We start from the raw sequence: 14,297 nt of genomic DNA, 5'->3' as shown, positions 1-14,297 counted from the left end.
ACTACACTTTATATCGATAGTCAACTTCCAAATTTGCTAATTTCAAGTCTTGCAAAAAGCTTCTTAATATGTTAGTTAACCTAATCTCGATTGATTCTTGGTGATTCTGTCTTCTTGATGTTAAGGATTATACTTTTGTTTATCCCCTCACCAATACGTATCTAGAATAGATTACATATTTATTGATGCTTCATTAACAACAACATTAATTAACTTTGACATTGGCTCTATAATGATATCAGACCATGCCCCTGTTATTACTATATTAGAATGGATACATATCCCTAGACTTTCACCAAGATGCAAATTCAATTATTTTCTCCTAAAAGATGTCACGTTTATTGAAAAAACAAACACTTTTATTAAAGAGTTTTTTTTACATCAATCCTCCAGAACATACTTTGGTTCACAACAACTGGGATGCTTTCAAAGCAACTTTATGTGGGTGTATTATTCAATTTACAGCATCTAAAAAATGACAAGCTGAATTCTTATCTAACAAATTATTGACTTTCATTAAAAAACATGAAACAACTTGTTATAGAAACCCAGATACTAACATTAGTAAAACTCTCATGAGTAAACATATTGAATTTAACTAATTATGTACTGATAAAGCTGCCAATTCTCTACTTTGCCCCAAATCTAAATGTTACATCTATTACTAGCCCTGACGGCAGAAGATTAACTAAAGAAAATGATATCACTCAGGCTCTCCTACATGTCTATTCCAAATAATACTCTACTGATTCCTCCATTAAATTCTACAAAATTCAATCCTTTTTTGAATGGAACAAGATACATTCTATAGACCCTATTGATCTGTCTTCCCTTAATAATACCATCTCTTTACTAGAAATAAACAGGTCATCTAAGATCTTAAATCTGCGAAAGCACCAGACCCATTGATTTCTATAAGGCATTTGTAGACTCTGCCTCTCCCAAGCTTTTAGAATTATGTACCCACTTTGTCGACAATGGTAATAGCTCTGGTTCCTTTGGTGAAGCTCTCCTTATAGTATTTCCCAAACCTGATAAAGACCCCACATTCCTTAAAAACAATTGACCAATTTCCCTAATTAATTCTGATTGCAAAATGTTTGCTAATATTCAAGCTAAATGACTTGAAGTCTTCCTTCCCAAAGTCATTCATATTGGTCAGTCCAGATTTATCAAAGATCGCTACGCATCCTCCAACACAAGATTACTCTTTAATGTTTTGTCCCACTCCCAGAAATGAAATGATTTCTTAGCTCTTCTTGCATTAGATACAAAAGAAAGCATTTGATCGAGTGTCCTTTTCATTTTTGTTATAATCCTTAAAGTGACATGGTTTTTCTCCTTATTTCATTAACCTTGTCCGTTTTCTTTACTCTACATACTGTACCTGAATTCTCATTAATAACTCCCTTTCGCCTTGTTTTTAAATAAGGAGAGATACACGCCAAGGTTGCCCACTTTCTCATTACTGTTTAATTTAGCCCTTGAAATCCTTTTACAGAATATCAAATCAAAAAATAACATAATGGATTCTCTTATAGGCAATATTGAAGTTAAAATGTCTGCCTACGCAGATGACATCTTACTATACTTATCTAACCCGCCTCTTATATTCCAAACTTAATATCTACTATAGATAAATTCTCTCTAGTATCTGGGTACAAACTAATCCTTGGTAAGTCTGAAATTATGCTATTCCCTAATTCATGTACTGTAACTAATACTCCACTATTTGGAATGTCATAGCAGCCTTCACATATCAAATATCTTGGATTACATATCGCAAATGACGTGCACACTACAATTGCTCTTAATACCAATCTTATGCTAGAGAAAGTTACTGATATGATTTCTGAGTGGTCTCCACTTTGTTTATCTTGGCAGGGATGTCTCAATTCTATCAAAATGAAGCAATTCTTTATTTTTTTCAATGTTGCCTGTTTTTATTCACACTAATTTCTTCAAGAAACGTAATACTTTGCTTACAAAATTCGTATGGAACCAAAAAATACTAAGAATCACCATATATAAACTTAGACTCGCTAGACATGCTGGGGTGTTACATTCCTATTGTATCATGAAGCCTTTGTTCTCAAGCAAATGACCTAATTTCTTTATTATGAAAATCAACTATGCAGTGCTCTTAAATGGATCAATATTGAAGCTAATATGATTGTTCCACTTGCCCTTTCTCATTTTCTTGAATCCCCTTCCTGGCCAAATATCACTTTATACACACCCTTATATTTTTTCAAATCTATCTGGAGAATACTCCCAACTAGCTCTTGTTCTCACACTTATATGGGAGATATTTTCTTTTGGTTTAATATATAATTTCCTAACAATTCAAACTCTAGTATCTTCAATAGGCTCTACACTTTGGAATTAAGCTTATACAACATTTATTACATAATGTTGCAGAAATTCCTTTCACACAATTATGCCATCAGTATAACGTTCTTGAATCTGATGTACTCTTTCATCGATCTTGTATCAACTCCTTATCCAAATCTTTACCTACATTAACTCAAAAAACTCCATCACCACTGTTAACATCTATGTTATGCAAACCCTCCATCAAAGTCGCCAACTATACACCTTTTTTAAATAAAAATAAAAATAGAAAATTTGCATTAGCCTTCAAAACATTTTTCACTTTCAAGAACCGCTTTCAATTTGCAACCTAATCATTGGTCCTATTGTGAACCCGTATTTGCAAATAGTTGAATCAGCTAGTCTATTTAATCTTTTTATTAGCAATGCTTTTCATCTAATTACCTCCAATTGGACAGACTCTAGTAAACTATCCCACATTACTTGGTGGAATTTCATTTGCTCGATTCATTGTATTAAAAAATGTCTCTTCTAATTGCCTTCATGAATTCAATATCAAATGGGTCATTTGTATTCAATATCTCAACTGTTCTGATTAACTACTCGTTACACTGCCTTGTTACTACTATTCATTTTTGACATGACCTCTTCCTTCCTTTACTTGCCTCTCGTATTTTGTCCTTTTTGATGTGTCTACCCTGTTCGTCGACATTATTTACGCTACTTTAGATCATCATTATTATCATATATATATATAAAATGTTACTCATTTTCAAATATTTTATTATTCATACAATGTTAATTTAGTATTCATGTTCTATTAATGTATTGATTTGATTAATACAAATTAATAAAGAAAATAAATTGGCTACAAAAAGTAAGTTACTTATTTGAACTATTGAGTGAAAATCCTGCTCAGAATCTGGGGAAGGGGAGCCAACCAAGGTTACAAGGATACACAGTTAATAGGTTTATGTTGAACTTCAATGTTATTTTTGTTACATTTGAATTGCCATTTATTCCCTATATGAGTTTGATCTATGTATAAGTGTGAGAGACAGATTCATTTTGTTATAGTGTTTTCCTTTAGCGTATTTTGATAGGCAGGGAACATCCTCATTAGGTTAGGGATAGTGATGCATTTATGAAACCCTTAAAAAGGTTTCTTGTGAAAAACCTTCACCAAGCTGTCTCCTCACATATCTGAACCCTCACAATAGATGCAACAATTGAATATCAAGATACTATAGTAAAACAAATGTGCCACTGCTCACTTGAGCAGCTCTATATGACATAGATTTTAACACATCCTTGTGATATGATATGATATTATTTGAACAGTGCCTATACACAATCTGTTTCAAAGTGCTTAACGACAAGGGAGGGAACAAGGGAAAATACAAAACATTCTTACAGGCCATGAACAACAAGAATGTGAAATTAACTATCGTATTTGGCCTAGAGACATTTCAGATAGTGCAAGTGCTAAGACGCAGATAGGAAGGAAATGGGAACAGACAGGCGACTACTGTACTAGGCTTGATGACATTTCTGGTAGAGCCGGAGGATTACACGAGGTGAGGGAGAGGGAAGAGAAGGAGGGAGAGGAACAAAACAAGCGACCATCATACCAGGCCTGATGACATTACAGATAATGCTGTAGGGGGGAATAACAAGTAAGGGGTGAGACAAACATTTGTTACTATCTTCACTATCATACTAGGTCCAGGGAAAATTCTGATAGAGAAAGTGCATAGAAAAAAGTAGGGAGGGGGGAGGAGAGAGAGAGAAGGGGGAAGGGAGCAGAGAAGAGAACAGAGAATAAAACAGCAAAAAGAGCAGAGAAGCGTAATATTTGGAAAATAGTCATTGATGGTGAACCCTTCATGAATCAAGACAACTCATGCAAAGAATGGGAGGGGGGAATGGAAGAAGGGGGAAATACGGGGTGGTGGCAGACAGTAGCCATCACGGGGGACCAGAGGGGGGTGGGGACACAGTGGACATCACAGGGGACCAGAGGTGGGGTGGGGGCACCCAGGGAACATCACGGGGGACCAGATGGGGGTGGGGGCACACAGTGAACATCACAGGGGCCCAGGGGGGTGGGGGCCCACAGTGGACATCACAGGGGACCAGAGGGGGTTGGGGGCACACAGTGGACATCACGGGGGACAAAAGGGGGCTGGGGGAACACAGTGGACATCACAGGGGACCAGAGGGGGTGGGGGCACACAGCAGACATCACAGGGGACAAGAGGGGTGTGGGGGCACACAGTGGGCATCACGGGGGACAAGACGGGGCTGGGGGAACACAGAGGACATCACAGGGGACCAGAGGAGGTGGGGGCACACAGCAGACATCACAGGGGACAAGAGGGGGTGGGGGCACACAGGGAACATCACAGGGGACCAGAGTGTGGTGGGGGCACACAGTGGACACTAGTTAGGCACTGCAATGTCATGGTTCACCCTGTCAGACATTTCACTAGTGAATTGGTACTCGATCATGCCCTTTTAAAATGGCCCACATCAATTTCAATTGTACCTGTGAAACTCATATAGAGGAATTCTGATATTCATACATCAGGTCAAAACTGAATTTGAAATATGTAGGGCAAGGACAATTTTTATTTAATGGGACTTTCTAGAAAGTACTTTATATCCCTTCAAACCCCCAAAGCTGATTAAAAAATAAAGCCAATGTCACAAGGACCATGATTAATAGAATTTCGAAATTGAAAGGTTGAAACTTCTTTTTTCCATGTTTTAGCTTTTTACTCATTCTCTTGGATAGTCACGGGAAGTGAGATACATGTGTTGCCTGTTGTATTTGAATGCCGGGTAAGCAACAAATATAAATAAAACAACAAAAACAAACTGGGAGTACATATTTTCACTAACCCAACTGAATCAATTTAAACATAGATTGAGTCAGGTGAGCAATAATCTCTGAAAAACTGTATGATGCATGCAAAAATAAAAAGAACATTCAATAAAATACTTATTTATCTTTACAATTCATTTTTTACATACAAGTAGATGAAGTACTCCACTTAGAACAATGTGAAATAAAGCAAAAAACGACATCAATATAGCATATGTTTCAATACATACAAATCACATTCTCTCAGTGCATTTGTATCACATGCACTCTGTCCTAATCAATGTGTTATTTTTAACTTATTTTTTCAACTTGCTTTTTGATGTAGGCTGAAAACTGCTAGTTCTTTAGGTTTTAGATAACATTGGATATGTATCTAAATATTCTCATTATACATAAACTCCTGACAAATACATAGATCTACATGTTTCAACTCGTTTAGAGAATACATTTCGTTTCTTAAAAAAGCAAATGAATTTGGGACCGATTTAGTTTTCAATGCCTTCCTATCATGAAGGTGGTTTACTTGAAATGTCTTTTCGTTGGGAAGCTTATTCCAGGTATAAGTGCCTTGAACTCACTACCCCATTGGCATTTGTACCTTGTACACTTCTGGTAATATGCTGTAGTATGAAGATGCATTTATTTTATTTGACATATTTTAACTTTTTATACAATGCACACTAAACTGAATGCAAGAGGGCCCTGAACAAGCAGAAACAAAACATATACCTCATCACAATTTTGACAGTAAACATTAGCATTTAAAACAGTTTTAGACAAGACAATAACATGAGGGAGACAAGAATAAGAGAATAAAAAGCAATACCTAGAGTAATGATACAAATAGATAAACATGAATAAAAATACAAATTTAGAAATTATGCAGGGAAAAGAGAGGCCCTGGGAAGTCAAGAGGCCCTGGGAAGTCAAATAAAGTTGGAAGGCAATGAATTGAGGAAGACAAAGGCTTCTCAAGTAGCCACAATATTAAAGGCTTTATTTGGAAAATGAGCATGTCTCAAAGGGGAATTGTCAGCCTTAAAATGCAAGTTCCCCAGATAAGTCTATGCACTTAGATGTATATGTGGTATGTACTGTGTGTTTGCATTTAAAGCAGAACCTGGAGCCCATGTTTTACAATGACTCAAAAAGTGATGAATTGTAGTTTGAAAGAGATGTGTTGTTAGATGGGCAGCCAGAATAAGAATTATTGGTCAGATCTCCTGCCATGCCAATCTTTGATGCTGGAGTGGTGTGGTGATGTATTAGGTAATCCCCTGAAAAGAATGTGTTAGTAGTCCAGTTGAGAGAGTATTAGGTCACACACCACAGATATTTTGTTTTTGTACTTCAACAAAGATAGGATGTGAAGTAAGAGTTGGCGTTTAGCCCCATGGGTGACCGCATTAATCTGTGGGATACATGACAACTCTTCATCAAATAATACATATATGTTCCTACCCTTAGATGATGGCTTGGTAGAGCCGCCCAGAAATGGGATCCAAACAAAAGGTAGGCCATTATACTATCTTTGCCTAACACTGTTTTCATGGTTTGTTAACCATTCATGCAGACGTAGTTAAGGTTCATGTACTTTTTGACGATGTCTAGTCAGTGTGTTATTTCTCTCATGAGACTGGGTTCCATCAGAAGGTAGATTAGAATTTGTGTGAACATTTAGCAGGACTGAAACACCTGCTTGTATCTGTCCATGATGTTGGCTCCGGCCCCCATATAGACATTTAGGAGTCAAAGGGTTCACACAGAACCTTAGGGGATCCCATAGATTGCACTTTTTCGATTTATGAAAAAGTGTCCAACTCTGATTTGGGTAAAGCAGTTTTTTAGGAAACATGAGTGCAATAGCAATTCATTCCCATCAATGCCCATTAAGTGCGGGTCTCTTTGGGTAAGCAGGTGGTTAATCATGTTGTAAGCTGCTGGTACGTCTAGTAGAAGACACCATGGGCCTGAATCACAAAGCATTTTTCATTAGAATTTTCCCATTGAAAACAAGCTTTGTGAATCAGGTCTGACATATCTAGAAGTGACTTCATTTTCATCGAGGGAGGCCAATATCTCTTCCCTTATGTACTATGTAGAGGAGAATGATTTTCCAAATTCCCTGATGCTTTTAAGTCTGGTTGGTGATTCTGGGGTGTGATGTTGGTTTCTCTGAATTGCTGTCCTCCTAGAAAAGTTCTTCTGTCCCTTTACTTCTCGCTTGATCTGCTTCCTTCCTCTTATCTTACCGTACAGATCCTCTGTGTCATTATGACATTTGTGCTCTCTTGCCTCCCTCATGCTGGATGTTTTGATGGGATTTAGTCACTTGGCAGTTTGTGCCACATATGTGCACTTAAGAAATCTGTCGTGCTTCGATGGTGTACTGTTCCTTTAAGAAACAAATGCGGCAGAGTGACCTAACTTAGTCACTTGTGGAAGTAATAAAAGGGGCATGTCCTGTGGTACGGCACAGCACGTGCGGAGCCCGGAAGAAGAGCAGTGTGCCTGGTGTCATCTGTTGGGTCGGGGGGACTCGTTGTGCTCACAACCCTAGAGGGGTCCATGCAACATTGGCGATGCAGAGGTCGTCTGCTGTGGCTTGGACCCGCTGGGCTAGGCAGTGGTGACTCCGAGATGCGACTCAGGGAGAATAACATTCACTGGCCACGGAGCCGACACATGCAGTACATTGACCGCTCTTCTTGTTGCTCGAGTCACAGAGGTTGCGGCTCCTTACGGGAGTGATTGTGTGCCTCCTTGGCAAAATATTTGGACCATCCATGCTCACGTCGACAAGTTTTCATGGTCTCCTGATTTTGTGTTTGCCTGCAGTTGTAAAGAGAGTACAGTGGACAACACATATGGTCCTGAAGCTTCCTTTGGCACAAGTTAGAGGCTGATTCTTCATTGTTACTGGAGGAGGGCGAGTGGGGAAAGTTTGACATTGGTGTTTTCTCCCGCACTAGTTGTGTTGAGGAGGAGCTGTGCAGGCAAGTATATTCCAAGTGGCCAGTAGTGGCAATTTTTCTTCTGCCTGTGTAGGTTGTGACCCCTGGGCTGAGAGGGGTGTGTGCGCCCACGTCCATGGTGAATCCGTATAGGAGGAGGGCATAGGCCAGGTTACCCAAGGTCAGCTACCTGCAAGTGCTACCAGCATGCTGGATGGTCAGGATGGTGGAGGCGCTGCTGGTGGAGTCGCGTAGGTGGGAGCGTGGACACCATGCCAACAGGGTGCCCTGGCCCTGATGCCAGAGTTTGACATTTCAGGGGCTCAATCCAGCCTGGGCCTATGGTGGAACTTGTGGATTGACCGAATGGACATCTACTTCAAGGCCTCAGTGGAGACAGACAATGAAAGCAAGGTGGTGACCCTCTTATACTCGGCTGGCCTGCTGGTACACCCGATGTTTAAGACTTTGCAGCCGGTGGACGATTCCTATATTGCAGCAAAGAATGCACTGCGAGAACACTTCATGCCCCTCGCTAACATGGATTAAGAGAGGTTTCTGATATGCAATGCAAGGCAGAAAGATGATGAATGCGTAGACTCTTTTCTTGCAGGTCTCTGGCATATGGCAGCAAACTGCGCATGCGAGAGTGAGCAGGGCATTATTCGTAATCAGTTGACCCAGGGGTGCGCATCTGGCAAGCTATGTTGCCAAGTGCTGTGGGAACCAGGCCTAACCCCGGCCCGAATCCTCGAACTTGGATGATCCGATGAGATGGTGGAAACACGTACTTCCAAGATGGATGCAGCGTTATGCTCGCTCTAGATTGATGCGGTTTGTGCAATAAGTTGGGGTCAGGGGGTGAGAGGGGCCCGGCGGGCTGCAGTGCTGCTGAAGGACAGAAGCACCAGATCTCCAGAGCCATGTTTAAAATGTAGGCACAACATTCTGCACCCAATGCAGTGCCCAGCGAAGGGCAAGGCGTGTGGGACATGCAGGAAAGAAGACCACTACACACACTCTGCTTACGGTTGTGGTCCAGAGAGGTCCCGGTTTCCTCAAGTAGCCGCGCCCACCTAATTTAGCCCTCATTGACCAGGAGGAGGAGAGAGAAAGCCAGAAGGTTGAAGAAGAAGATGATGAAAAGAAAAAAAAATTAATCTCTAGCGAGAGCGTGATGAACGCGAAAGCCAGAAAGCAGCAGAAGTGCGTGGTGCGAGTAGATGGATCGTAAGTTCCGGTGTTAGTGGACACAGCTGCCTCTGTCAACATCATGGTGAGAGTACACTATGAAGCCATGAAGAATCCCCCGGCACTGAAGCATCTGAAAGCATGCATTTTTACTTTTGGAGGAGACCAACCTATCCCTCTAATGGGTACATTTGTGCCACAAGTAAAATATAAACACCAATATAAGAAGACCTAATATATTCTGCTGACTTTTTGACCCCACAGCTGTTTGGCGATTAAAACTTGGCTTACAACTACTATATAAACTATATCAGATCAAAATATTTGATGTTGGTTTGAAATGCTAGATTCTTGGCATTAAATACATTCATCAGAGATTTAAGTGGAATAAAAAAAGAAACAATAGTCCTACTTATGTGTGGATTAAGCAGCATCATTTAGGAACAGTTATTGAATATATGTCCGATAAGGAAAGGAGAATGTGGCATAACCAAAGTCGATGATAATCCCATGTCCATCCCCCAGGTTGCTCTCAAGTTGTTATTCACTTTTATTTGTTTTCAATCTCAACCTTATTTGACTTTTTAACCCTATATATGTTCCTTGTGATAGTTGGGAATACCTTGCCCCAAGTTCTGAGCAATTATATCACACAGTTTCCTCCTCCTTTTTACCTGTTAAACCTTTTTATTTAGGTACTTGTATCTTTATCGAAGGTGCTTCATTAGCATGCCTGGCCCCCTCCCACCTCCCTACGTCACTACCTGTATTTGGTTCAAACGCCTCCGCACTTGGAAGCTGCAGGCAGGCACACTAATTGATTCCATGTTAGCAGTGAAAAAGCATGTCTTAATACATGTTTTTGTATTTAATGAAAGTCATGACCTAAACCATATACATGAAGCTTGGCTTTCCAATACAAATTATTTGTTCCTTACAAAGGAGGTTCTTTCTAATTATTAAGAATATTCCACTCCAATTAGAAAGGTGGCAGAGTTTACATAATTTTTAAACAAAACCTTTCCCTATCAGTAAAGCTTTTTCACCCCTTGAAACACTTGTCTATAGGCACGTTATAAATGCTATTTCACATCAAATCTTATTTTGATCACAAAATTATTCCCCCCACCTATACAGGCCACTGATGTGCTTCTTGTCCAACTTCCTGTACTATTATCAGTATTCTGGTCATGTCTAAAAACCGTAGAATCGAAAAATGTGATATTGTTGTGGAACTTTAGCAAAAGTAACACGAAATATGTTACTATGCAAGTCACACTTTTGAATAATGGTTCATGTGATTTGTTTGGTGCGAATCCAGTCACCGTTGCAGCACCAAAAATGATTAGACTCCCTAAGGGAATATGACCTCACTTATCTGGTGACTTTTTTTATCCACAAAGCAGGCTCTTCCTTGAATCAGATATTTGCCTTTTCCGCAAGGACTTTTCCTTGTAGACGAATTGTGGGGATAGACCATCTGCTTTAAATTCCCATCTACACGATCTTCCAAGTCACAGAGGGATCAGTCTATTTCTATATTGTGGAAACCTCTTCACACAGATCCTAGTTACTGTTAAGTCCAACGTTCATGTCCTTCATGCCAAAGGAACCTCAACACCTTTTCTAGTCCATCTTACACATCTAGTGCACTCTATTACTCAGGTACAAAGTTATTTTTCATGACGAAATGTCCCTCTGCACAACTGGGCTAGGCTACACATAAAGATGGACATATGATATTTCAGCTAAAAATTATCTTGGACATACCATAATGATACATAAACCTTTGATTTCTTCCCGAACATGAACAAGAGATGTTCTCACTCCTTTTGACATCAACATATCACCAAAAGTAATTAGACAAGTGCTCTAAGAATTACCTAAATTCCAGAGAGCAATTAAAAGTATTTTGTGAAACCCTGTAACAATTGATGTCAATGAAAGGAGGAGCATAGTACAATGCATCTGTTCTTTCTGATTAACAATTTAAATTAAAATCCTAGGTAGTTTCATCATAATATGGCTTTTGTATTGTAACTTGAGATCCTTTGAGTCCTTAGACATGTGAAATGGAAATATGAAATGACAAGACATTTGATTGGTGTCTGCCATAGTCACAAAATAAATTGATATCTATTTCTTAATACAGGGTACTGGGGTGCTGAGCGGGTGAACCTGATTCTGTGAGAATAGTGAGAAAGTTAGTCCTCGCAATGCCAGCATTCCAAAAGAAGCAGACTTCATGGGCAACCCACACCTTTACAATTATATGCAACCAATCCAACATTACTACAGATATAGAATGGTGTGCTGACAACGCCAGGAACCAATAGTTTGTCACAGATAGTGTCCAACATTGTAGATATGGATCAGTCCAAGAATTGGTGAAGAAGATAGTAATGCAATACATTTCTCTGATGCCAATACTTGTTAATGATTTCAGATAAAACAAAGTGAAATATTTTGTTTTCAGCTTTCTTCTAAGAATTCTGTTGATTTCAAGGGGTGGTAGGTTTCAGGTAGACAACTTTAATTTCATATTGTAGATTGTTTGAATCTTCTTTTATTAAGATAAACGTCGGGGTGCACACACACAAATGCATGTATTTGAGTCAACTATCTAGAATACTCTTCTGTATGTTTTTCTGTATGTGCACATGTGAATGAAAACATCACTGCGATAACAGCAGGCAGGCTGTGTCTTCTTTCTATTGACACCTGCATTTATTTATGTGGAGTATTTGGGGTTACTTCCCCAGCATTGTAAGTTAGGGGCCCACCTTTAATTCTTTTGATTCATTATTTTGAATAAAACAAAATATTCAGATTAAAGCAGCCAGTTACTTGTCCCAGATTGTGGAGTGGGATGGATGCACTGGGGGGCGGGTGGGTATTACATTAGGGACATTCTTCCATAAAACGAATCACTAGAAAAGTAAATATATTCCATAGAAATATCACATTGCACTGGACTCCGCACCAATTCAACACCCTGAAAACCCCCACAAATGGCAATGAAAACAATGCCATGGAAATACTTGCAATCCCAGCAGGAAATATAAGCACCCGCACCTGTTCCATTAAGTCCAACAGCACGGGTACAGAAATTGGTTTGCACACACATTTTTGGGCCCTCCGCGAAGCACATGCCTGAGCCCTTCTCTTTCCAAGCTCCCCCAACACGAGCACGGCCTTTGTGGGCTCATAGCCCCAAAAACACTTTCCATAGATTGCAATGCTTGGGCAACTTTGCTGATTTTGTAACCAACGACGAGCTCCTACCAATGAGTGACCAAATATATCTCACTGCATCCTCCCTCCTCAAGCCCACACATCTTGGCCCACCCCCCCCCCCGTTCTTCTTTCATGAGATTCCAACAACTCCGCTCTGTTATCCATATATGTGAATTTTGCCAAGGAATATTTAATTCATTCTGACACCTTGACACTTCCAGGTGCGATATCTTGTCTGACACCGGTGTCAGCCACATATCTGTCACTGGACCGAGCCCATGGAACCTCAAACACTGTATATGAGGCAATTCATTAGCAAAACAGTTATGCACCCCAAAATTATTCTGTGCCAAATAAACAATATTCCATTACAAACATAGCATTACGATCCTACTCATCAGCTTCAGGGCCCATTTGTCTTTGCTGGGCAGACATTTTTACTAGGATGACTACGCTCTTATAGTCGACCATAAATGGCACTCTTTTGTTCACCCACTCCTTGCCTTCTCCTGCAGAGCCACCAGAAATGGAAAAAATACCAAAACGCCTATGCTGCATCTCATCACTTAACATGCATCAGGCCATCGCTCTGCACACCATATCACACCCGGTAAAGCAAGAACCAAGCAAATTCCACAATGCCGGCGAATATCTCCATTGTCCAGAGGAAGGGGTCTATCAGGATTCACATCGACACACTGCTGTACTTACTCAAGTATTAGCTACCTATAGAACACTCTTCTAGGGCACCACCCTGCACACAATTGCTTGACAGCACCTTATTCTAACAATCAATGTTATCATATTGCAGGGGTTCCTCTCACCCACCTGACCCTTGCTCTGGCTCCACACCACCCCCTTCTGTGTCATAATCAACACACCCTGTTTGCTCTAGCTTACACTAGGAGATTTGCCACATCCTGCTGATCCCATATGATGCTGGAAATGCATCAGAGCGACAGGGCCTCCATATCCTTGTTCTTTACTGCTTTTTACTGTGTGTTCTGTCATGTTTTCCGCACAGGAGTTCATGTGTGACTCCTGGCACTGCAGCTCTCTCCTTTGGTTTGGTGTACAGACCCATGGGATACCCTTATGGCACCCATGGGTGGGGGTACAACCCTGTGCCCCTAATGTATGTTTTGGGCACCTGTGTGTGGCCCACAGAGCATGGTACGGGCTGGTGGCAGTTCCATGCTGAATTGACAGGTGCCCTGATCGTCCTCCATTTTGGGATGCCCAGGCCCTGTCAAGGAAACCAGTAGATTCCTGATGGAAACAAGATGCCCCCCGTGGCCTCTTGCCTTCCTTCGCCTGTTACCTTGGTTTTCCTGAAGTCCCGGGAAGCTCTGACTTTGTCCCTTCCCCCTGACTGGCTGTTGGGTGGAAGTTCCATATATGGTAGTATGGGGAAGTGCCGACCAGACTAGCTGGAGCCTTCCAACGACCGTATGTTGGGGGTACACCCTGTGGTTGGGACCTGGGTGAATGGAGTGTGTGACGAATATGCATTCTGTGTTGTGAATGTCTAGTATCTGGTGTTTGACACAATTACCGAGACAGCCCTGCCCAAAACTGGTATGAATGCAGTGTGGAGTGTTGAATGGCTGGGTACTTGTCCCAATACACAAAACTTGTTGTGAGTGTCTGAAGAGAAGTAAATGGCCTGAATGCACCATGCACCTGATTGGCTG

This window comes from Ambystoma mexicanum, chromosome 3p (assembly GCF_040938575.1).
Source record: "Ambystoma mexicanum isolate Mex_15411 chromosome 3p, UKY_AmexF1_1, whole genome shotgun sequence".
Lineage (NCBI taxonomy): Eukaryota > Metazoa > Chordata > Amphibia > Caudata > Ambystomatidae > Ambystoma > Ambystoma mexicanum.
This window is presented reverse-complemented; position numbering follows the sequence as displayed.